At 46.2% G+C, this 26810-nt stretch overlaps 1 protein-coding gene across 2 annotated transcripts in view; it reads left to right on the top strand.

Annotated features, from left to right (window-relative positions):
- Positions 1-26810, top strand: part of Pacrg (parkin coregulated) — a 484042-nt gene that overhangs the window by 364440 nt on the left and 92792 nt on the right. The window lies entirely within an intron of this gene.

The following is a 26810-nucleotide window of genomic DNA, read 5'->3' as shown; positions in this document are numbered from 1 at the left end:
TCTGCCCACCCTTCTGAGGGCTCCCCAGTTGGCACACGCCCTGGCCTTGTTAGAGACACAAGTGAATATCAGAGTGTTAGTTTACAGATGAAAAGTTTCTTCTACCTCCTTCTACTTGTGAATCTTTTTAAGTCAACAGCATTCATATTAAAATTTATAAACCTAGAGAAAGTGAACAGATATGATGCGTTTAAATGTATTTTAAGGGCAAACTGTACCGTTTTGATCACGATTATATGGAAAAGCTATGATTTTTCTAAAATAGAAAAAAAGTTATAAATGACAAAGTTTGCCATAAAATCAAGGGCTAGATTTACTTAATACGTTGTCAGAATTGCACTCAAAACTCCAAAGTTTAAATTTTTCAAGACACTCCTCTTTGTTTAGTTTTTTAAATATTCACTTTTTAATTACCCCATATGATTGTAGATCTTTCTGGGTGCCATGTGATGGTAGGGACATGTAGAGACTGTGTAACGTTCAAATCAGGTCAAGGACATCTACTCCTCAAGTGTTTGTCACTTCTTTGTGGTAAGAACATCCAAAGTCTTCTCTTCTAGAGTGTTTGAAATACACAGTGCGTCATCTGCATAGTCACCTTACTGTGCCATGGAACTCACTCCGGCCCTTCTTCATTCTATCCAACTATCACTCAGCTCCTATTGACCCGTCTTCCCTGCCCTCCCTGCTGTCCCCAGCCTCTGGGGATCACTACTCTACTCTTTAACTTCTATGAGATCAATCCTGAGATCCCATATATGGGTGAGATCATGCAGTATCTATCTTTCTGTGCCTGACTTATTTCACTTAACCTCATGTCCGCCAGTCCCACTTATGTCATCACAAATGACAGGAGAACCCTTTTATGGCTGAACAGTACTCCATTGTGTTTATAGGCCACATTTTCCTGATCTACTCATCAGTTGATGGATACTTGGTTGATCTCATTTCTTGGAAGTAAACAGTACGGTAATGAATGTGGGAGTGCAGATGTCTCTGATTTCCTTAGGCCACCCAGTTGTGGATTTGCTAGCTCACATTGTGGCTCTATTTTTATTTTTTGAGGGAACTTCCACACTATTTTTCATGGTGGTAGCACTAATTTCCTTCCCACCAACAGTGTGCCAGCTCGCTCTCCCCAGACCCTTCCAGGCTCGATATTGTCTTTGTTGACGGGCTGTCTGACTGGAGTAAGGTGATCTCTCCTTGTGGCTGTGATTTGCATTTCCCTGAATATTGGTGATGCTGAGTATTTTTCCACATAGTCTTCTTTTGAGAAACATTCTGTAGGTCTCTTGGTCATTTTTAACTGAAATTATTTGGGTTTTTTGATGTTTTGTTTGTTGTTATTTGCTGTTGAGTTCCTTGTATATTCTAGACATTACCACTCCCTTCAAAACCAACCCACTCTCTCCCTAAAGCAATTTTTTACAACAATAGTGCATGTGAAAATGATTTAAATGAGACCCAACCTTTTATTATTGTCACTAATAATATTTCCATTAAAATTATTGTAGTTACTTTCTCCAGTATTGATCCCATAGCCTCCCAACTGAACACAGTACTTGTTCCTTTGACATCAAGTTCATAAATTGGTTGTTTTAACATTCTTGTGCACTGTCTTTGAACTTGACCTTAAGTGTTTTCTGTGGTGGCTTTGCCCTTTGTGTGACTACAAGTCAAGGTCCATAGCAGGATGTTGGAACAGCCTATGGGAATCAGAATGGGCACTTGCTAAGATACTGAATGCATTCTGTCTTAGACCCCTATTTTATTTTATTATCTTTATTTTATTTATTTACTTTTATGTGGTGCTGAGTATCTAACCCAGCGCCTCACATGTGCTAGGCGAGTGCTCTACCGCTAAGCCACAACCCCAGCCCCTTAAACCTCTATTTTAATTTTAAAAACAAACAAACCTGAATGACCACAACTAATTTAAAACATTACTTCCATGAGGCCTCGCTATACTTCCTTATCATTATAACTATATCTAAGACTATGCTGCAGTTTTCAATAGAACAAGAGGGAGGACCATCTCTACCAAAAAAGCCCAAAAGTCCATTTCAAAGGTCCGACTTACCCTATGAGCTCTAGCCGTCCCTTGGCAGGACAGGCGGTCGGGCTCCACATCACCCGTGCTGGAAGCACCCTGTAGGGGGTACTGGTCGCCTACACTGATAGTAGATATCTGTGGCTCTTTTCCTCTCTGGACTTGTACAGAGTACTGGAGGTTGTGGTCATAATATTCTAGCACAAAATGTGACTGACTTACAGCCTGGAAGTTTGAAAGTTACTGCTCTGACGGCACCAGCTGCAAACGGAGTTGACATTGGGATGAGAGCCGCCTGATCTACAGCTAATGTGGTGCACTAGCACATGCACTCATTTCTTCTTTCTTCTGGAACTCAGAAGGACAGAGGGTGGATATAGTCCTAATTTTGTTATTGATTACCAATTTTTCTGGGAAGCAGCATTGGTTTGGATGAAAGGTTAATCCCAGCTGAACTTTTATTAATAAAAACCGTGGTGACTGGGATATACTGTGTTCCACCCTGAGTTATGATGAAGTCAACCACGGTACGTGAATTGAACATTTTGTTTTTTTGGTGCTGCGATGTAACCCAGGGCCTTGAGCACACAAGGCAAGCACTCTTCCACTGAGCTACACCCAACGGCTGGATCCACCTCTGTATTCAGGAACTTAGTCTAGAGAGGGGAGGAAGCCCCTTCCTCAGCCAGAGAAAGTGTGGTGCTGGTGGCTGCAGGGGCATGCAAATGAAGTAAAGAGTAGGGTCAACTGTTGAGCAGAAGAGCAGGGGTGCAATTGGTGCCTCATGATGAGCCACGCAGCTGTGGGATGGCCGCAGGGCTGGACACAGTGGTGACTGGCCGGGAACAGTGGAAGGTGTTGGGAACTCGGATTTGGCCCCACTTCAGAGGCTGTGTGCTGTGCTCCTGTGGCAGAGGAATTATCTCATGATCTCCAGGTTTGATGATCTCAGACTAGGAATTACAGGAGGGTGTGGCGAAAGGGCATGCTAGATGTGCTGGAAGGAGCTGACAAGGACTCAGAAGCCACGTGCTGTCCAGCAGCTGGGTTGGTAGGGCAGCCGGCGGGCCTTGGGGGTGTGAGAGAGGGCTGCCAGGGTAGAGCACGGCAGACTGCGCAGCTTCGGCAACATCAGTTCCAGAGGTCCAAGGGCAAGGTGCCAGCAGGGATGGCTTCCTCTGAGACCTGTCCCCCGCTTGCAGATGGCCACCTTCCTTCTGTGTCCTCGAATGGCTGTCCCTCAGTCTGAGTCCTGTGTCCTCACCTCTTTCTGAAGGGCCCATCCCTCAGCTCCCTTTTGTCTTAAGGACCTTGTTTATCAATCTGTCTCCCAATACAGCCACAGTTGAGGGATGGGAGTCAGGACTTACTCTAGGAATTCTGGAGGAAGGGGGCTCCTGTCCAGCCCACCACAGGAAAGAAGGCCATTGTCCTGGGGAGAGGGAGCGGGCACATGGCCAGCTGAGACTGCTAATGAAGAAGGACACTTCCCTGTGGAAGCCTTCAGAGAAGGGTCCTGTGCCCGAGCTCTCAACTCCACCAGGCGGCCACCCCGGGTTCCGTAACCACCCAGAACCCTCTGCTCCCAGGGGCACTGCACTGCCCTCCGCCTAGCTCAAGGATGCCTTCCTCTACCGCGCCCTAGGACCCTCTGCCTCAAGTGACCTCGCCTTGAATTCTGAGTGTGCTTCTCGCACCTGTGACCTGGAAAACAGTAAAAACACCCTTTAGTGGAGAGACTCCTGTGTGCCCGACCTCTGTCCCCAACAGTCACTAGTCACTGTTCAACGTGCACATTCCATGCATCGGGGTTTGTGTCCACTTTTCTGAAGCCGACTCTAAGCCTCGCCTCTGACCTACAGGTTGGCTCCAGTTCCTACTTTTTGTTTTTAACCACTTAAACCTCTCTTTGTATTTCTCCTCTCATTCTCCCATTCCTTTTCATTTGTAGCCTGTATCTATCAAGAAATCTCATATTACTTGATAACATCACTCCTAAATGTCAATTCATCAAATAAACTATAGAAGCTAGGCAATTTCACCTCTATTGCAAAGTTCTAAGAAATGATTAGATTTGCTTTTTTTTTCTTTCCTCTTTTTTTAGTGGTAGGGATGGAACCCAGACCTCGCACATGGTAGGCTGAGCCACACCCAGCCCCAGACTTGCTTTTTGGTGAAACATCAGATAGTCGGTTTAATTTGGTTTGGATGTTTTAAAAGATCAAAAATGCAGGTTCAACCATAATTTTTAAAGCAAAGGAGAACATGTTGGTGACTACATTAAGAATCCATTCAGTGATAAGTCGTATGGTTGACAGAGCAGTCATTATAATGCAGTGTTGACTGGAAAGAATTTTTGAGAAAGATAAAGAAGGCTGACATCCAGTAGTGAAGATAAGAGGAAAATGCGGATCGCAGGAGGGGTTCCACGCAGGAACAGCCAGGATGCCTAGAGCTGAGAACAGCTGGCAGCGACCAGCTGTGCACTGGGCAGTGTATCTCAGCTGCAGTGAGGCATTATTGCTGTTCCCATTTTACAAAGGAGAAAACTGAAGTTCAGAGAAGTTAAACCAACAACTTGCCTAAGATCACACAGTCTACGGCCCTACAGAAAGGATCTTGTCTGTTCCCAATGGTATATCAATAAAAGCACAATCACTGCTCTTATCAAATGCAGATTGGCCTGGGCAAGAATGACTCTCCCCCAACTTGTCAGGAGAGGGAGAGAGGCCGTGCGGGGAGCTGCAGCCCTCTAGCAGTGACGGGCAATCCGTGTGCACAGAAGAGTGACAAAAGGAGAAGAGAGATGCAGACTGAGGAAGGACTCTGCCCTCCTGGGGGAGCTGAGTTCCTTGTTGAACATTGACCACAGCCAGCCCAGAGGGTTAGCCCTGCTCTGAGACACCCCAAGTGTGGGAAAGCAGCTTCCCCATGACAACAGGGAGGGGTTGGGTAGCCCACAGACTACCAAGGTGTCATTTTTATTTCAAAATAAATAAGAAGTCCATCAACCTGTCATGCAAAGATAATGGACCTGCCCCAAGTGAGGTTGTATTTGCCCTTGGTCTTCTCCTCAGCCAGGGCCCCAATAAGTATGCAAATTGCAAAATTATCTTCCAAACATAGAGGTATTTTTCATTATGATCCCAGGAAGCTCTCAGCTTCTACGCTTTATTAAGCCACAGTTATCATTTTAGAACAAGGCCATTTGCCTTTTGGTACATACTTAAAATTTACAAAGTGCTTTTTAATGTCTCAAAGTTGTAGCCAGCATCAGAGGATTGCAGTTAACCCTACCTTAATCAGCTGGGAAGATACTACCCCCTCACCCAAAGTAAGCTGACCCCAACTTCACACACAATTCTCTAAATAGAAGTAACCAAAAATACAAGAAAGAGAACTGGGCGTTTGTTACTTTAATTGCCAGAAATTACATTTTGCTTAGACATTAGGGTAAACACTAAGCTGCCCCAGAGAATGTCTCTTTGACCCAGGTCACAGAATGATTTTGATTTGTATTCACACACACACACACACACACACACACACACACACTAGCACACTCAATATCTGAGAGTGCCTCATAACTCCTGCACAGTAGGTTTTCTGGGAAGAAGAATGTGACATACTTTGGTTCTCACAGCTTCTTGCTTCCTGACACGTGTGGAGGCTCCCCAGGGGTACAGCATGCTCTGAGCTTGGGAATGGGAGCAGGCTGCAGGGGACACTCCTAGCCCTAGAACTATGACTTCCTGAAAATGCCAGTCTTCTTTGGGCTCAATCCTAATTTGTAAAACAGAAATTTGTATGCCAATTAGATTGCAAAACATTCACAAACTTTACTGAATCACTTTAATTCTAGGTATGAAAATCAAGGAAATAAAAATGGAAAGAGACTCAAGTACTGAGATATTTTGAATCTGTTTTTAATAGTGAAAAAATGTTAAATGTCCACCTATATGAAAATGATAGAATTTGATTTATAAATAAAATGATATTTTATTCCTGTGATGGAAGATTATGTTGCTACTTAAATGAGTGGAGACTATTTAAGGACATGATAAAATCATCACAATACAAAATTAAGTAAAAAAAAAAAAGGTATAAAAACATATATAGTGTAGTCTTAACTTTGCATTAAGATGTGTGTTTGGGAGATGTAATCACATGGCAGCTGTGACTGCTTCTGGGGAGGGTGGTCAGTAGTGATTGTGTTTTTCTCTTTATCCTCTTTGTTTAACGCCTCTTCCATGTACAATATAATCAGAAGAAGTTATTTTGAAACTAAAAATAATAGAGTGATCTAGATTCTCACTAATTTTTTTCACAATTCTAAATATCTATTCCAATGATGAACCAATAAAAAAGTCAAAAATAATAGGTAGTTTTGGAGTTTCCAAAAGCAGTTGCTCCTCAGAATAGAAGCATTAGCCCTGATCTTCCTGACCCAAGGCTAGACTGTGGCACACTGGATCCCTGGTCACAAAGATGCCATGTCCCGTTTTAGAAACATGACGTTGCTGCTGTCTTCTCTTTAGTGATGTGGTGAGTTTCTCTCTCCCCAGCATCGCCAGGCTTCGGATCCTATGCCAAGGTCAGGCCACCCTTCCTTCAATCAGAATCTTCAGTAATTTTGCTCTCCTATCTGCCACACTTGCATGCCAATTTCGGGTTAGTGGGGTTGTAATTCCGGTTGGTGCTTTCCTTTTAATAAAACATGGTTTTGAGGTCACTCTTCTCACCAGAAGCCAGCATGGCACCTCGGCAGGTGTGTGCCAGCTTTCACTTGTATCTGATAGTTCATGGGAGGGGAGAGTGTTGCTGTCAGTTCTCCCACGTGAAGGCCTCGCTGTGTGCTGCGGGCGTGCTGGGTGCTGGGTGCTGGGTGCTGGGTGCTGGGACACAAGTGGCCAGCGTTGCTCCCAGGAGTTCAGGCAGAAGCTCCAAAGTGCTCAAGCAAAAAACGCCTGACTCAGGAGTGTGCAGCCATCCATGGCGCCTCTTTCAAATAGTTCTATTCACCTGGAAACGATCTCTTACGTAAAATATCCTTTTGTGGTTACTATACAGGGTCAAGTTGTTTTCCAGTCTGAGTACAGAGAGAAATTCCGAAATTCTGAATGTGACTTAAAACTTCAGGTTCCCAGCGGATGGTCATAGGTCGTGAACATTTATCTACTGAATATGAGAAAAGTGCAGAGAGGCACCTCGGAGGCCAGCCATCTCTCGCTGCCTTCAGGCCATCCACACCATGGCCAGTGCCCCCTGGTGAAAGGGGTCTCTGTTTTAAGGGCCATTACAGAAGAATCCCAGACTCCTCCAGAGCTTGTCACCCACCACACTCAGGAGTCACCTCCTGTGTTCTGAGTAACCCTCGCGGAGGATTTGCCAGGGTCTCCTTTCTCCCTTCGTGTTCGTGGTGGGAGCAGCGGGGTACCATCTTCCTTGTCCTGGGTGTTGTCGCTCCTGTCACTGCTGCTAATGCTGCTGCTGCCCTGGCACCACCTCTGGGAGGCACTGCACCTCAGGTGTGCCAGCTACTCCCCACAGCAAAGGCAGGCGGGAGCTCATTCTGCCTTCTGATGGATGCCAGCCCGGGTGGGCCAGGCTTTCCTACAAGGCTGTGTCGCTGCATACCCTGTGTTGTGCAGTTAGAAACTATTTATTGTCCCTTCCTTGATCTTCACTAGGTGCAATTATCCTAGTCTCTTATCCTGCCTCCTAACCTGTAACTTGGTGCCCATCAGGAATGGTTACCATTCCCTCACCCTGGGAGGAAGGAGCACGTCACTGATATTCTCTGCGTAGCTGAGATCTGGCCTTCTAAGACAGTTGGGGACAGGAGAGTGAAAGCCTGGGTGATACTGTCAGCTCCCACATTTCTTTGAGGGGCCATCTGGTTGGATGGGGCCAGGGAGGCTTCTCTAGCAGCTGTATTTCAAAGAAATCACAGTTTGCCTGTAGACGGTGCATGCATTTGAGTTGGCTTGTAGGGAAGGGGCTGCCTGTGAAGTCAGAGGGCTGTACTTAAAGAATACCCCCGACACCACCAGGCTCGATGCTGTCACTCTAATTGTGCTAACAATTATTCTGATGGAATGCTCAGAGGGTTTCCTGACAGCTCTAGGTGTGGGGAAATCCGCTGAGCCGGGAGTGAGAAAGGAGCACATGTAAGTCACAGCGCATGTAAGCTGCAAACTGTGCCCTGGCCCATCACACTATGACACATAAAGCAGCACTGAGCCAAATGAAAGTTGAGCGACACCATTACAGCAGGAGGGATGTCCCGGCTTCCTCGGGCAGAATCTCCACTGATGGATCCCAGCATTTTGCACTTATAACCCAACAGTTCGCCTCTGGGTCATTGTGGATCAGAAGATAAATGGTGCTTTTCATGTTAGGATGTCCAATTTCAGAAACTAGACTCATTCCTGGTTTAAAGCACAGTTTGTGTTTCAGTTCTCTAGCCCGTGGCCTGGGTAAAAAGTCTATTTTGTTTTTTTCTGAGCACTTATCTAATTCAGAGATTTAGGTTTCTAAGTCAAAATAACCTTATTCAAAGAAATCACAATCCGTCTCCTAACAAGGAGTAATGGTAAATGTCAGCTGCTGCCTCTTACCTCCCCCGCCAGTGAGGGAGCCTTTGTGAGCCTGCGTACTGGACAGCCCTCCTTCACTTCGGGCAGCAAGGTGGACACGTGACATTTCCTGGACACGAGGGTGATCAGGCCAGATGTGCCAACACCTCATGGTTCTCTCCCTACTTGCCACTGCGTCGACAAAAGTTGTCCAATCTCTAGTCTGCGTCATAGAGGGTGAAACTTCCCTCTACCTTAGTCAGTCACACTTTGTCCTGTTGGTGGGGACACAGGGAACCACCACCCGGTGGAGAGGGTGCCCGCCACAGGCAGCAAGCTCCTGCTTTGTTTCTTTTGATTATCATTTATTTACTCACTTAGTAAGTGTTACTGACCACCCACCAGGCTAAAGGCACTGTCCATAGAGCTGGAAATGAAAAGAGAGAGAGAGAGGAAGGAAAGAGAGAAGAGAGGGAAGGAGGGAGGAGTCCAAACAAACTCCTCTCCTGGGGCTGGGGCTGTGACTCCGCGGTAGCGCTTGTCTCACACACGTGGGGCACTGGGCTCGAGCCTCAGCACCACATAAAAATAAAGAAAGAAAGAAAATAAAGATACTGGGTCCATCTACAACTAAAAAAAAATTAAAAAAAAAAAAAACTCCTCTCCTTATGGACACTGCAGTCCTTCGTCTCCAGGAAGTGGTCTTGATGGAGTTCCTAGGGCCTGGCTTCACTGATGAGAGAAGGTTTTATAAAACATTTCGCCTGGACTTTGCATGCTGGGGAGATAGCAGAAACACATTCTAGCCTGAGAAATTGTGTGAATGGTCTCTGAACTTAAGCCACAATTTGCAGCTGAATTCCACGGCACAGACTGGAAGAGTGACCGGACAATGTTTCCTTGGAACATCATCACAAGTGTGCAGCCACTTGGGGGGCGGTTAGGGAGTCGGGTGGAGTTGGCAGGCCAGCCTGGAGCCTATTGCTGTGTCCAAGACAGAAAATAAGAGGGCAGCAGTAGAAACTGCGCGGGTGGGACAGTGCAGCCAGTGCCCAGGCAGCATGAAGCAACCAGACCCTGCCAGGTACCCTGTGTCCCTCAGCAGTTAATTGTGGTACCTTCTAAGGGGCCTGGGGAGCGTCCATGTGAAGCCAACCCTGGAAACATTAAAGTGGGCTCAGATGGACAGGCAGTTGTGGGTCAGAAACCCTCTTTTGAGAGACTATGATGGGGCAGGGCATAAAAGCATCAGGGAAAACAATTAGGAGAGGGAATTCTGCTGGGAGAGCGACTCCGCCATGTTCTTCCTCTTCTTCCAAGCGAGCTTAGGCTCCTCTCAAAGTGCCCTCCTCTCAAAAATGCTTCTGCGCCCTGCTTACCCAGTCACCCAGTTCAAGCTCAATACTTTCTTCCCTGCCTGGCTATTTGTGCACCAGAGGCACAAGTCTGCCCATCTCGTTCCCGCCGACACTTTAAACAGGCTCACTAGCTGGTGCTTCAGAACAACAGGGGGTCTGTGTTTACAGGCTCCACAACCCAGACAGACAGTCACACGGAAGGCAGAGGCCTGCCTGGAGCAAGAGGCAGGAGAGGACAGCAGGATCTCCCGTCTCTCCATCCCTGTTTAGGTGCATCTGAGCGTGGGAAGTACCCATTATGCCCTTGTCCCCTAGTGACCCCACCCCAAGTGGTTGGGGACACTGCCCTCAGCAACAAGCTGGGCTCTCAGCTACTCTTACAGGTGGTGTGGGAGAACTGATTAAGTCATGGCCCTTTGTCTTTCCTCTAGTCTGGAACACAGATGGGAAGGTAGAGGGTCCAGCAGCCACCTTTGGCTATGAACTATGTTGAGACAGAAGACACATTCAGGAAATTTATGTTAAAAAGTAGAAATCCAATTCTCCTACAACTTCATCAAGCCCTTGGACTTGCTAATAGCCACATTGCTTCCTCCCAGCCTTTCTTTTGCAGAAGAAAATATTAAACATCTGTCTTGCCCAGGCCCGTGTTACACTGGGTTTTCTGTACGTGCAACCAAACGTGATCGTGCCTGCGGGAAACACTAACAGCAGTGTGTGCGTTCCCAGGTTCCCTGGGGTGATGCTCTGAGGACCCAGGCCTGGCTTCTCAATAGTCCCCACAGCAGCCCACAGATGCAACACAGACAAGAGGGAAGACCAGGCCTGATATTTTCAGCATTCTGTAATCACTCACAGTCTTGTGCAATTCAGTCTCTCTGGTGTCTTTTAAATTACCATTCGAAAATAAAGCACTCATGTAATACAAGTGAATTTTGATAAAATTACATGTGACCATTCCTATTTGAGTTGATAGAGCTCTTTCTTTTAAAAAGGCTGCATTTCTTCTGTTCTTATAGAATTAAAGTCTTTACTTTTCATTTGTTACAAGTTGAATTTTCAGGTTGATAAAATATCGTTACAGAGGTTTACCACTTGGGACTTAATGCCAAAAAAAAAAAAAAAAAAAGCTTAAAAGTTCTAAATGCTAGGTTTCTTCTTTAGGAATGGAGAGGCTTTTTTTTTTTTTTTAATGCAAAAAGCTGTGAGGCTTGGCTGCATTGAAGTTCGTCCCTCTCCTCCAGTGGCTTCATCTTGAGGCTCAAGCATCCACAGGTACTCCTGCCTGTGAACCCAGACAAAAAAGAAAGTGGCCATGATCATTTGAGCATTCTGTCTTCACGCCCACAGCATTTACAACTTGCTGAGCCACTCCTCAGAAGATGAAGCACAGAATCCTCAAAGCCACCAGGTTCAACGCACTCATTTAGTATTCTTAAAAAATATCCATGACTGGCTGTTCTTGAATGGCCTGTTTGTGGCCAGCTCCCATCCAAAAATTGTGACCTTCTGGAGGGCAGGGTCCATCTCTGAGAGATGTATCGGTTCTAAATACTATGCCAGACTACCACATCTACCTCCAAATAACCTTACCCAGGGGTCTTAACCACTGAGCCACATAGCCACATCTTTTTATCTCAAGACAGTGTCTCGCTATGTTGCTTAGGGCCTTGCTAAATTGCTGAGGCTGGCCTTGAATTTGCAATCCTCCTGCCTCAAACTCCTGAGTTTCTGTGATTACAGGTGTGCGCCACCACACCCCACTACAAATGACATTTCTGAAGGCCAGCCAAGTAGGGTTTCTTGTCTAAAGTCAAGTAACAAATAGGAACCACCAAGCCTGAGGCTGAACTGCAGTCCTCCGTTCTCCCAGCCAGGCTTCCTAAGATGCTCCTCAGCACTGAGTACACACTTGGAGGGCTGATGCTGCTTATTCAGGTTGGTCAGAAGGTACCCTGGCTTAGGAGGTCATCCCAAAGATGACAATGCCTTTGACATCGCTCGTGTTATCCCATGATCAGCTCTGATCTCTTCCAACCATACAGAGATTTTGCATTGGTTCTGTTTTTCCTTTTGCTTCCCCTGTTCTCCCCTCTGACCTGTGCCTCTGTCTAAGAGATGAGCTTTCTGCTCATGATTAGGTTTTTGCTGCCTATTTTCCTGGGCATACTTGCTTCCCCAGTGGAAAACTCTAAGGGATCAAATACTCTATCGACCCTTTCTCAAAAATGAAAAACATGGTGCCAAGGTTTATTGACAAACATATTTGTTAAAATATCATGGAAGTGTCACAAGATTGTCTCCTAACCACTGCTAGCCATTATAACATTTATTCTCTGTACTCAATAATAAATTTGCATTCATCCTTAAATAGATTATCATAAGATTACAATAAATAGGTCATGGGAAATGCTACTAAAAAGTCTCACTGAATTTGTATGAGGAGTTTTGCTTTATGGCTACCAAACACCAAGTCTTTACTCTTGTGAGGAGCTTATTTGGTTCTTCAAGCATACAGAGGCCCCAAATCACTATTTCTTTAGGTTGAAACTGTGCCCCCCCCAAAAAAATCACATTTTACTTTTTTCTCAAAAATTATTCACAAATTATTAACAATTTCTGCCTCTCATGGGCGTGTGTGAAATTCTGTGCATGTTTTCCCTGATGGGAGTTTTAATTGTCATTTTATACATTTGAAGCCTGGGGCTCTAAGCAGTTCTGTTTACCCGGGGTCACTGGATGGCAAGTAACAGACCCTGGATAAGCTGAATGCAAAATCTGCATCTCTAACTACAGGTTAGCAGCCTTCCCAGAGTCAAAGCAGCATTAAGTCACTTGGTCAACTGTGCGGGCCGCCGTGTGGCCCACGTGAGGCAGAGGAGGGCTGAGAGACCCTGGCTCACAGCCCCGGCCTCCCACCCTGCTGCCACGCTGCCGCAGCTACTGGAGCTGGGTTGGGACTCGAGTGGCCGCTCAGAAAGCAGATGCCCTCACCATTCTACCACCACACAGGGGCCGTTTGTGTAAACAAAAGGTTAAAGAATCCTGCTGGAGCCTTTGTAAACAGGAAGCCTCAGAGAACTTTAACCTACACACTAGCATCTCAATGCCACCTACTGGTCCAGATGGCCGCTTGGGGACAGCAGAGGTTCAGGGGCAGCAAAAAGCAGAGCAGAGGCCAGAAATGAAAGAGCCAATTCTCCATTCTTGGGTGAGTCCCCAGAGATGAACACAGTGACCTTGTTCCCACTCAGCTGTCCTGCCCCTCCCCCTCCGGAACACCCCACCCCAGGACTTGCCCCTGGAAATGCTCCTTCGTCAGAGCTTGCTGGAGGTGGCAAGAAAAGACACAACCTCCAGCTGACCCTTTGAGAGATACGTTTTACTGTGGTTTTGCAAACTAGACAGCAGTTTCACTATCACAATAAGCTGCAGTTGGGCTTTTGTTTTCTGGGACTTTTTCCCTCATCATTAATCACTCAGTCACCATAAACGAACACTTTTCTGATGCACCCAGGACAACCTGAGCCGCCCTGCCCAGCGTGGAGGGAAGGTCTCCGGACCTGGGAGGTGCTGGGGCTTCCGGGCTGCCGGCTGCACTGGCCTGGGGTGGCCCTTGCCCTTGTGGATGAGAAGGGAGCACAGGCCATCCCGCCCACCCTCAGAACTTTACTGCTCCAAGGTGAAGGACTCTAGGTCAAATTTCCACTCAAATAGGTTCTAGGAGTACTCGGAGGGCTGACCTACCTTCCTCTGGTAGTTTCAGCAGAAAGTGGCCTGTTCTTCCAGCCTGCGTGCTCCACCGTCACGTCAGGGGGTCGCCCCGATGCTTCCACCATGGGCTAAGTGCTTGCTCTTGCTCATTTCTGAAAATTTCTGATTATAAAATTAGTTGGTGGATGGAAGTTACTGAAGACATTTCTAACACTTTTAAGGCTTGGCTTAAGTCCATAGTTTGTTTCACTTTATTCTTGTTTTCAGAGAAAACACGATGTAAGATGGTCTTTGGAATGTCTTTCTATCTAAAATCAGTCTAAACAAGGGAGAGTCATTGTCATTTCTTCTTCGGTGGTGACAGTCTCACCACTAATTTCTGGGCTGCTGAAGCAATCACTAGACTCATGATCATCCTCCCAAAAGGTCTTGGTGTTTCGTGTGGTGTCTGCTTTTAGTATGGCTTTTTTTATATTCAACATGTTTCATTGGAAAGAAGAATTTCAAAGTATTTAGCAAGATTTTAAAAAATCAGATTTAAATATCAACATAGACATTAAATAGTCATTTGTTCTGTAAACACGGAGCTTTGACATATCTCATTTAAACTTGACCAGTAAACTTGTGGTGCAAGCACTTATTTTATCTACAAGGAAACTGAAACTGATATATGATGATTGACTGTTTCAAGGTCACAGATTGACAGTGCCATCTAGTATGAGGGTTTTGACCCTGAATCCAAACCACTTTGCAGAAGTGTGGTAAGACCAGAGAGGGAGGGATTCTGCTGGTCCTCAGCAGTGAAGGAAGATCTGTGGAGGAAACAGATCTTGAAGAATGGATAGAGTAGTGTAGAAGATGTAGCCAGGAAACCGAGTGGCAGGTGCATGTTGCATTTCCCACACCTATTTGTTCAACAAGGGAAGAAAGAATGAAGGAGTAGGGAAGCTGTCAGAGATCAGGAAAGTAATCCAAGAAGGTATGAAAGTGAACCTTGCCCGGGTGTGTGCGGGGGTGATGAGTAGGGCATGCTGGGGTGAGAAGAGAAGAGATAAGCAGGAGGTGGGCCAGGAGGGCACTCTGGAATTGAGGAGGCCCAGGAGGGCATGGAAGGCCAGACTGAGCAGCCTCGACTGCCAGGTTGCTGAGGTCAGGGCTTCATTGCTATTGACCAAGGAACGGCATCCTAGAGCCAAGACAAAGGGAGATCAGTGACAACAACTTGTAGGAAGCAACTTAACCAAATCCAGAATCTTAGGAGATGAGCCGGGCATGGTCAGGAGGGTTGTGATGATCCTGATTTTAAGAAGTTTGACCCTCCCTCTCTCTAAAGCTCTTGTCAGCTCTTCCCATTGGTGAGGACCAGCATGGCTGGAAGGGATGAGGAGAAGGAGGGGACAAAAAGGGAGAGGAAGATGAAGGAGGAGGAGGAGGAGAAGGAAAGGAGAGGGAGAAGGAGGAGGAAAATAAAAATTGCCTTTAAATTTTCCATCCTTGATTTGTGCCCTAAGACGTCTATCACATTGTCACTCTTTCCATTAGGGCTGTTAAACTAATCAGTAGGCTTTACTAAAACGTTATAAAATTTTTGTTACAAGAATAATTAAACGAAGTCATTTCCTATGTCTAAAATGATCAAATATGTTTCTGAAACTAGGAAATGCAGGCTATGATAAAAAATATAGCTATAATGAAACTTCATGTCCTCTCGATTTTATTATAAAATATTTCCTTTTTGCATTCTTAATTCAAAGCAATAAAATGCTGATTTGGTTGAAAATAAAATTTGGAAAAATCCCCTGAACTGTAGGAAGCTTGTCACTCTGATGGGTGTGTTACTCACTGGAACAGTATTTCAGCTGTTGGAGCGTACTGAAAGGAATTAGATTTAGCCTTGCCAAACTTTCACTGTGAAAGAGTTTGCTATAACAGTGTTTTATTATATTCTTATTGAACTTCAGCCAGTTGAAAATAGAATCTCCTCACCATCCTTTTAAATTAGCCTTAAACTGCAGACAAAAGACAAAAATCGATGCTCAAATTTAGTTCTTTGCTCTTGGTTCCTTAAGAAATTTACCCTGTTGCTAATATGCAGGACTCAAAGATCATGGAACAGAGAGTGCCTGGAGTTTTAAAATAGCATTTCTTGCTTAATTTAAGTCTACTTAAGTGTCCACCAAGTCCTGTGCACAAACTGTTCCTTTGATGCCACGGGTTCCATTGAGTCTCTAAACCTGTCACAGTGATGGTGTACTGAAATCATCTCTAGTACAGTTCCTGCGGCCATGACAAATTGTGGTAAAATTCTGAGTATCAAACTGTAATGAAGACTGTAAGAGAATAGTAGTGCCTAAATAATGATACAGTCTATTTAAATATTACATTTCATTAAGAATCGCAACCGAGGGGTTGGGGCTGGGGCCTAGTGGTAGAGCAGTTGCCTCACACATGTGAGGCACTGGGTTCCATCCTCAGCACCACATAAAAATAAATAAATAAATAGATAGATAGATAGATATTGTGTCCATCTACAACTAAAATAATATTTTAAGAAAAGAAAGAGTTGCAAGGAGTTTGGAATACACAACAACAACAAAAAGAGCACACACGGTGTCATTTCCATCGGCCACTCCAGGTTTATGCTGCTATTCGTCCTAAGAGCTATGGTCTCAGCTCCTAAGTTCTTTTTAGTGAAAAAAAAATAACTAAAAGTGAGCATCTAATGGAGAGGAGCCAACTCAGAGCCTCACATCACTGACAGTCCACACTCTGCAGGAGGCCTGTCCATCCATCAGGCAGGGGAAAAGGGCTTTGCCTGACTTCAGGGAAAGACGTGTCCAGGTGCCAGAGACACAGAGCATGGGCTGAGCATCCTGCACCGGCCACCTGCCACTGCACAGACACCAACAGCAAGAAGAGAACAGTCTGATTACCCTCGGAGACTTGGGGCGCATGGAAATGGGGCAGTGGAAACCAGGCAGATCATGGAAGATTTGCTTTGTTTTCATCACATGATACCTGCAAGACCAGAAGGGCTAAAGCAGTGCAATTTGCAGAAACCCCCCAAAGTGATGGATTTAGCATGCCACGGTCCATGCAGTAGAAGCCGTCCCTCCCCAGGGAGGGGAGGATCCTCCCAGCACGTCAGGCAGCTGGGCGACAGGCACAAAGGCCTGAGATGAAGGAGGAACGAGCCCGCTCCAGGAGTGTTGTCACAATCGATTTTTACTGAAAAAGTAAGTGGGAACAATTGGCCAGAATCAGCCTGAGCTGTAATAGAAAATGAAACTAAAAAAGAAAGACCAGGGCCTTGTTATAAAACAATCCACATAATTCCCTCCACACGGATCCATCTTAAGAGGAGATTCTGAGACCAGGACCCAAGGTGGGGCCTGAACAAGCCTCAGAAAGGTATAGGAGGTCATCGGAACCTGGCTTTTCAAACCCACAGGGCCTCATGCTATTAAATGCCGCTGCTCTCACAACTGGCACTTTTTACTGGGGAGATACCAGCCATTTTTTAGGGGAATATTAGGTGATCTAAAAAATTCTTAAGGAAAAGAACATTTTGAGAGTCCACACCTAAATCAGGGGCCTAGTCCAGAGTCTTATTCCTAGCTTGTAGGATACTGGGAGAAATAACTATGCTGTCAACGTGCTATCACATAAACTCCTCAACTCAGCCACGGTTGTAGTGGGAATGAACTTCACCGGTGCCAAGTTGGAGGACAAAATTAAATGTTATGTATCTCAGTTTAATCTCCTGGTTCAGAGGCCTCATGCTGCCCAAGTGGGTGAGTCAGGGCACATCTCGGTCAATGCAGGTGGGGAACTTGGTCACATTTGGGTTCAGAGTTCTTCCCTGGGCTTCCTCTCCCACTTCTGGCCCCACCCCCATCTAATCAAAGCCCAGCCAAGCACCCCCACTCCCAGGCAGCAGTAGGGCGAGCTGCCCACCTCTGTCTCTTTCAGTCCAGCATAGACAGAAGGCACACGAGGCTGCTCAGTGGGGACAGCCACCTGCGGCCTTCACTCAGCTCTTACCTCGGCTGGCAGGCTCCAGCATCCCGAGAGCACGCACACCTATGGCCTCCTAGAATCGCAAATGGGTTGCTAGCCTGGAGTTTGGGCTGTGTGTCCCCTTCTCGGCAGTTTTTCAGATCCCACCCCTTGCACTGAGAACATAGCCCCAGGTAGTTCCAGCATAGGTCACTGGTGGCACACGCTGCTGCCAACAGTCTGTAGAGGGGCTGGTCAAATTCCCTCTACGCTCAGATCTCCCACAGAATTCTGGAGGAGTTCCCCCATGTTCCCCTGCTCCCCACACCCCCACCCCCACCTGTAATTGGAGAATTCACCTCCTTCCTCATGGAGCTGGTGCGTGGAAGACACACCTTGCCTGTCAATGCCCCAGTTGAATCACTACTGTTTTATATCCTCACGAAGAATTTGGGTATTGACTCCACGGGTCCACTTCTAGCCACCTCATCTGGACATATCCTGTCGCATGGCCTACATGCAGGTGCACATTTCAAACCGCTGCTGTGTGACAACCCCACTCCCAGCCCCACCTCACAAACTAAAAGATGACAACGTTCCTTGGTATCAACTTAGTTGGCTATAACTCAACCTGGCAAATATTTACTAACCCCCATGCCATTCCCGCCTGCAGGTACCCTTCCACTCCAACTCCTGGTTGGCACAGACAAGGGCATATTTAATGAGATTCCATTCTCCACCCTTCTCAATTTTCACATGATAACTTTGATGCTTGTTATTGGGCACTCTCTCCTTGGATTCTGTGCCACCAGATTCCTGTCCCTTGGCTCCCCGCCCCCGATTTGCACTGTCTGCTCATCTCCCTTCATCTGCTCTGTGGTTACAGCTGCTCCTCAGTAACGGGGCTCCACACTCTCCTTGGTGACTTCATCCATTTTCACTTTAATGTCAGTGGTTCCCAAATCTATTTTTCCTAAAAGCCCGTGGTCTCTTGAACATAAAGCTCATGTTTTCAACTGTATCTCAGACACCCCAAACTCAGTATGGCCACCTTCCTGAGGCTTTGTTCAGGCCCCACCTTGGGTCCTGGTCTCAGAATCTCCTCTTAAGATGGATCCGTGTGGAGGGAATTATGTGGATTGTTTTATAACAAGGCCCTGGTCTTTCTTTTTCAGTTTCACTGTCCACCTCCCACACCTACTCTTCCCATTCTATGTCCAGTATTTGTCCACTTCGCCCCCTCTGCTGGAACCTTAGCGCCACCTTGGATGCCACCCTCACCCTCACCCTTTCTGTCCAGTCTCTCAGTTGGGCAGTGCTGTCTGTGAGGGGCTCTGTCCTACTCCGCTCCTGCCAGTGCCATCACCCGGGTTCAGGACTCTCCTCCTCTCTGCCAGAGTTGTTGAAAAAGGCTCCGCTTCCCTCTCCTTACACGCATCCTCACACTGCCAAGGGTTGCCCTTCTGCACACCAGATCTCCTGGTGCTGCTTGGAGACGCCCGTTGCCTGCAGAGCCATGCCGAACTTGCCTGCTGATTTCCCAGCCCCATGCTCCATTTCCTACTTGACCTAATGGGTCTCCACATACCAGAAAAAAAAAAAAAAGGCGGGGGAGTTTCATGCCTCCATGATTTATCAAATCCCTGCTCAGGGTCCTCCCTCAGTCACTGTGGCTCCCTGCAGCCAGCTCTGCCATGCTCGTGGCTCCTGTCGACGCCCTGCCCCGTGTTACCTGAAGAGCTCCTTGGAGGTGGGAACGCTCTCCTATTCACCGTCACGTTCCCTGAGCCCCGTGCAGGCCTCCCACTCCACAGACACTGATAAATGTCCACCTAATTGTCCTTCTCAGCTGGGTTGGGGTTGGCGTGTTTGTATCTTCTCCTGAATGAACTTATGTGATCTGTGCACACAGAGTCCCCAGGCAGCTCCTGGATTGCCTCATAACATCTGGAGGACAGGGGCCCTGAGTCCACCATATGTGTGTAGAAAATCCCCCATACTTATTTTCCCTGTCTTCTATGCAGTAGATGCTTAGTCAGTATTGAAGTGATTTGTTCTTATATAAATTGTTTTGATGACAGTTGATGCCCTGAGCCTGTGCCTGATCAACATGAGTGATTACTAACTCGGAATCAAGATATAGATATTTAAGCCCCTAAAGCTACAGTAGAGGTGACCTGGTTAAGACAAAAAATTTGACACCATTATGCAAAGTAAGCATGTACTCAGGTTCTTCCAAAATGCTGTCCATTTGTGGGCATTTACCAAGAACAATTAGGGAATGTACACTAGAATCTGAAAAACATCTTTCACATTTTTATCCATCTTGTTAAGTGATCAATATTTTTTCATTATAAAAAGTAGACATCCTTGTAGCCTAACAAGACATGAGAAGATAATTGTTAAAAAAAAAAAAAAATGGCAAAGATGGTTGGGGAGTGGTGGAATGGAATGATACTTCAGAAAACATTTTGCCAAAACAAATTCAAATGGAGATTTAGAATTCATGTAGAAAGCTCCTTTGTACGATCAAAGGAAGCGTCAGCCGTGCCGCTGAGTTCCATGTCTAACATAATTTTGTTGGCGAGAAGTCAGGCATGAGATGAGCTGATAAGAGCTTTGCTCACAAATGCATAATAGCTGCAACGGCTAATTCTGGTTTAAGACAGTGCAATTCTGTAAGTGGACATTTAACCAGTTTGTTAGTACAGTATTTTAAGAACCTCTTACAGAACAATAGAGAAAAGAATTACCTATCACTGCTGACCAGGCATTTATTACACAATGTATTGGAGAATAATAGGAGTGGGTTTTTATGCCTTGCTCATTTATTATCTAATACCTTTTAAGGCTGAATGTCATTGCCAATTATTATTGTGGCAAGTGCTCCAATTGACTTTTAGTTTACTGATTGCCATTCTCTCCCACATTCCCTATTATGTGAAACTGTGCCACATTCTATTTCATCTTCTATTAGAAATTTTGCACCACAGCCTCCCCGCCAGCTACCTCCATTTGGATGTCTTTGGGGAGAGATACAAATGAGTTTTGTGAAAGTGTGTTTACACGCAGCCGTCAACCTTCAGCATCAATAGACAGTCAGCTGCTCCCGGTGCCATGAGCCCACTGCCCGTGACTGACAAGGGCCTGCATTCACTGTCCCTGTTTATGTAAATGCTGGTGCACTGGTCACCCCAGGACATACCGTTTGCTGCTGCTCAGTTCATGCATAGTCAGGCTCCCAGGTGGCCCGTCACTTACTTTTGTAGGTTAGATCTGGTAACACCACACAGCAGTATAATTCATCTAGATGAAGTAGATGCAACAGAATTCAAAAACAAAGATCGCTCCAAGCAGACAAGGCCAATTCAATAGACAAAAGCAGATTTCTCATGTAGGTCTTAATAAAACAGCTGGGTCCAGATTGCACTATATTCTCGTTCCTTTCCAAATAATTGGCAAATGAAGAAGACCAGCTCATTGCCACCCTTACAGAAAGTTCTTAATCCACAAGCCTCACCAACAATGACTCTTTAGTGGCCAATTCAGAGGCAGGAAACTTGCCTAAACATAAATAGAATTTCAGATGAAGGCAAAATCATTCCTAAGCTAAACCTGAAGTCCCCAAACACCTACCTGTGCATTTGCTCTTTGTAAGGACAGCTGTAAAGATGAGCCCCGGCAGCAGCAGTCTGCCTTGAGCCAAATGCTTAAAAGTAAAGTTTCTGCAGTGAGAACACAGGTCAGGGAGCAACCTGATCAGTGCCAAGGCTGCCCTGGGTCAGGCAGACCCCCAGGAAAGGCCTGGGCTGTAGAGCAAAGAGCCCAGGAAGAACTGCCAAGGGTCCCCCTGGAGCTTACCTAAAGTCCTGCCCAGCAGCCCAAGGGACTTTAAATTCAGGCTTGCTTGTGTGTGATTTGCTTTCTTTAGGTAAAAATGACCTATTTTCTACTTCTGACTGGACTTCAATATCAAAACTATTTATGAGAATAAAAGTGAATGAGAACAATCAAACCCCTCAGTTTAGAACCCACAGCCCAGAACTGGACCTGGGCACATGTAGAGTGCCTCATCTTCTGCTCAAGGCCAAGCACATGTCCTGTAAGGTGACCCCAAAGAGAAGCCGAGAGCCACTCCACATTGCCCTCTGACTACCTCCATCCTGCTTTGCCTGTTGCCAATGGAGCCCACGGCAGCCGCACCAAGGCTCGTCCCCCACTCATGGCTGCTGTCCCACACCACACATTGCCCACCCTCTCAGAAGCAGTCCAAATTAGAAATGCCCACCTACTGTTTGAAATATTAAATCCCCACCTAATATATTTAAGATATTATTATTTAGTGGCTTAAAAATGCTGCTCCAATTTAAGTTAGAGAAGGGATTATTAATCAACCCTAGTGCAGGAATACAGCAGAAACCATGAAGGAACGTGAACACCATTTCCTAAATCATCTACCTGGTGGTCACTAGTACCGTCAAAGTGCAAAGTAAATAAAATAATATTAATAATTTTAAAAAAATAACTAAATTCACCATCTTTCCTTCCATGGCTCCAACCGAATGTCCTCAAATGCCCTCCCAGCCTCAAAATCAAAGGTCTGTGACAGACCCCGCCAGGCTCGCCTTCATGTCATCTGTTGTCCCCTCTCTGGTCCCCCTTCCTTCTGTTCTAACTCTCCCGTGCTGGGGAGGTGTCTGTCCACATTTCCTCTCCCCACTCTGGCGCCTTTGCTGGATGCTGGCTTCCCCCTGCCCTCCCATGCCTGAGGGCCACATTCTGGGCCGTCATCTCTACCTTCTGTAGCCTGAGTGCTCCCCTCCCTGTAGGGAAGGTGCTCACTTAGGTCAAGGTGAGGTGCCTTCTAGCTCTAGGGTTTTACAAGAACCTCTGCTTCTCCCTGGACTGGTGTCTTCCACTCCTCTTGGATGGGATCTGAATTAGACAGAATCAGAGGCATTTCCATCCATCTTTTTTCCCCTCCATAATAGTCTGTCATAGGAAGGGCGTGTTCCCTGGTGCTCGCGTTGGCTGTGTCTTACACCCATAGTGGACTGTGAGCTCCTTGAAGACGGTCCCACTCCCCTCTCCACATCCCCTCCCAGCCCGCGCCTGTTGAATTGGTTTCAATTAATTCCGTTTGTAACTGAATCAAGCAAGGGATGTCACAAGCTTGCTTTTATAAGTAAAGAAAGCACGGTTGTGCAGCTGTCCAGAGTCTGGGGGATGGGGAAGAAGACAGGGAGAACCCCCAGAAGGCAGCTGAGTGCTGGTCAAACCAGGTGCAAGTTGGGCAGCACTGTGTAGTGAATGAAGGAAAATAAGATGCCTGGTGAAACAGAGGACCAGCGCTCTTGCAATGAACCTTAAAGTATTATTTTTACAAAGAATACAAGGAGCATTTCAGCTCCCTTGTTGACTGATTTGTATGTTCTTCCTACAGATACTTTCAGAAAAAGGCCCATTGTTTGTTTTCCTCCTGGTGACACAGTAGCCATTGTTTACAACTGTAATCACAGTGCACATAGCTGCAAATGTGGGCTCTGGGTGCTGGAGCTCCCCCTCTGGGTGTTCAGACAGTGAATACTGTGTTCTTTATCTCTTATCACAGCTCTTTTGTCAAATATTTCAGGATTTTTTTCCCCCAGACAAATTTGTAGTTTGTTATCAACCATAAAAATGTCTATTGCCTTGCTTTTAAACATTTAAACTTTGGCATGTATGTCTCAAGATGAGCATGAATTAAGTTGTTATTTCTTTTTAAATACAATTTTTATTGCACTACACTAAAGCTAGATTTCTTTGATACATACAGCTCGGTGGAGTTCTCTGGAGGCTCCACAAAGGTGTCTATTATTTTGAATGTTTTCACCTCCGAGGGGACATGGTTATGTCTCCCGGCTCCCAGGTGGGGTTTGCAGGAAGCATCTGTCAGGCATTGGACAGGTGCAGACACCTGTAACTTTCTGCAGCATGTGGCCATCATTATATGTCCTGCATAGGAAAGCTATGACACCTTCTCCACTCCTGGGATCTCCATTTTTCCAAGTGCTCAAGTCTTCTTACCATTCTATTTCATAGACCTGACCCGACAGCCTGTGGAAAAGAAAAGCCTTTTTAAAAAACCTAATAAATAGCAATGTATTTTCTGGTTTAAAAATCACAATATGTTGCCTGATGCAGACATTTGAAGCCTTTAACACAAATGAAGGTTTATAACAAAGAAATCCAATAAATCTCAAACACATCAGCATGTAACTTCAGGGCAATTTTAAACTATACACTTTTTAAAGTTCTACAAAAAGTCTTAATGTGACACTTTATATTTTTATGAATATAAATTTAGGAAATATATTTTGTTTTTTAAACATTTCAGAGAGATTTCCCTTACTGAGATGGGCAGGATGAAAATGAGTGTCAGTCTTTTAAGTGCCTCGAAGGAGAAACTCTGGTTTTGTTTCAAACTGGTTTTTGAGGGCAGATTAACCTTTTGAAGGTGAGGTGTGAAGGTCGGGGTTAGTAGTTTTTCCATGTTCAAGGTGTGTTGCATTAATCCCCACATGGATTGTGGGAAACCATCAAAACCCTCAAGGGGACAATTCTTTCCAGAAGCTGTGGACCAGAAATTATGGGACAGGCAACTCTGAAGAATCCAGACACGCTGTGGGAACCTGTCAGCCTGGCAGGGGGCTTCTCGGAAACTGGACGGACAATACTTAGGAAAGATGTGGACACCTGGAATTTTAGCTGAGGACTTTCAATTTTGTTTGAATTTGATGACTTCTCCTCAAAGATAATTTTTGAAGTTTCTGTATTCAAAGTTAAAAATCTCATCAGCACATTGTAAATTGTAATTCCTAAAAGAATTTCACATAAAAATGTATTTTAAGGGGCTGGGGATGTGGCTCAAGCGGTAGCGCGCTCGCCTGCCATGCATGCGGCCCGGGTTCGATCCTCAGCACCACATACAAACAAAGATGTTGTGTCTGCCGAGAACTGAAAAATAAATATTAAAAATTTTTTTAAAAAAATGTATTTTAAATGTAGTATAAATGTTGAACACATTGGAAAAAAAAAATAGAACCAGACTTTCTCCAATCCATGTTGGACTGGTAGACTCTTCCGTAGCACAAATCCCATTCAACCACAGAGCAGGCCTCTGGGATGGAGCTCCTGGGTTAGTCGCACAGATTCAGCAGTCCTTTCTGCGGAAAAGAAGCCATAGCCCGTGTCCTGGTGGCTTCGTTCTCTGCTTTCGACTTCCCAGAACTTATTTGGATTCTCCCTTTCTGTCCCCATCCCTCCTTCCTGGCCATCTGTCTCGATTTCTTTATTTCCATCTGACTGTCCTTCCCCAAGAAGGAAGCCTCAGGTACCCAAGGCTGGCAGTCGTCCGGTTCCTCCATCCAGAGCCACGTGCTGACCACCCACCCAGCAGAAAGCAGGTGGAACTGGTCGTTGAAGCTGGAAAGCAGCCAGAGGTCAGACGTGGTTGGGCCTCACAGTGGCATTCTTCTCTGCAGAGGCTGGCTTTTCCTTTTTTAGGGTGTGGCTGCACCACACATCCAAATAGCCTTTCCATCAAGGCATCAGTGTCCAAGTATTTGGAGCTACTAAAATTAGTTCTAGCCATTAGAATGTGCTGGCCTGCTTGGCCAGGAGGAATTCGCCTGGCTGTCGACCTGAGTGAGGGCCGACTCACTCCCAGCGTGCTCGTCGCTCCTCCTCTGCCTCTCCCCTCCCTTGCACCCTTTCTTACCCTCCTGCGGTACTTTCTCGGTCCTCAGTACATCTTGCAGGATAACACATGGGGTGTTCCGAGTGTTTCCCTTAGGCTTGCAGAACAGGGTGCCATGGCTCTTCTGCTTCCTGAGGCTGGTTCTCTTCCTGTGAACCTGGGTTTGGAGTTGACTTGCAGAGGGAGTCCACTTCTGTTGACCTCAGCTCCTGCTAGGATCAGAAAGGGCGATGTCTTCAAAGGGAACAACTGAAGGACTCTATCCACAGACAAGAGAAGCATTTGGGATGTCCTCCCACTCCAAGGCCTCTCGTCTGGGGTACTCTCAACCTTACATAGATGCCTGGCCTTTGCTTCTTTTCCTATTTCTTTGTAATGAACCCAAGCGAATACTATTGAAGAACAATTTAACCTCGTGACTCGCTGACCACAATTCCAAGTCTCTCCCTTGGTTTTGGTCCTACTTACTTGGTAAATCTGACCCTGGAAGCTATTCATTCTGTCCAAGGAGGAAGAGTGCTGCGTGGCCACCCCTCTCCTTTCCACATGTCCTTGTCACTCAGTGCTTTCAAGTCTATGTAACGTCTTTTCTAGCCACAAACATTTCCCCTCATTTCCTGAGAACACACGTTGGAGACATTTTACAATTACAAAGGAGATGGTAAGGGAACCCAGGGACACCTGAGGCCTCCTGGCTGGGGAGGTGCCTTCAGGAAGGCCTGGCCTCCCGGCCCTCCGCTGTCCTTCACCCCACGCTGTGTTACCACACTTCTTTCCTGCCACATCCGGCAGTGGGGATTCTATGCCTGAAGACCCCCATTTGCTCTCCGCACGACTATGTTCCTCCTGAAGGAAGGTCTCTCTGTCCCCTCTAAAATTGTGTTTAATATTGCTCTCTGTGCTTTTGACTCCTCAGATCCAATCTTCCTTCCTAGCCTCTCTGTCCGTGGATGGTGCCGGTGACTCCTCCCTGGCCTGCCATGGCTTTTGTAGACATCCCCTCCAGCTCGAAACTTCAGCCCCTCCTCCCTTCTTTCTCTTCTTCCCTCTCCCTCTCCTCTCCCACTCTGAGAGCATGGAGTAGAAAGACGTCCATGTGTTTGATTCCCGTCTTCCTCCCGGTTTGCCTCAGGATCACATCTAAAGCAGCGTGTCCAACATCAAATCATCCTTGTCCTTGTAGGGCTACATAAGAACTAAGTGGGAACATTCTTATCGCCGGAGTTGGGAGTCAAGCAGTGTGTGGCCCTTGATAAGCACCTTAGGGCTGCAATAAAGGAGCACTGTGGTGACACACTGTCTCCCCCAAGGACCTGCCCCTCCCTGGCCAACAGAGTTTTGCCCTCACCGTGACCACTCACTCCCCCCTC

The sequence above is a fragment of the Marmota flaviventris genome, chromosome 6 (assembly GCF_047511675.1).
Source record: "Marmota flaviventris isolate mMarFla1 chromosome 6, mMarFla1.hap1, whole genome shotgun sequence".
Lineage (NCBI taxonomy): Eukaryota > Metazoa > Chordata > Mammalia > Rodentia > Sciuridae > Marmota > Marmota flaviventris.
Note: the sequence above shows the minus strand (reverse complement) of the source record. Positions and strands in the feature narration are given on the sequence as shown.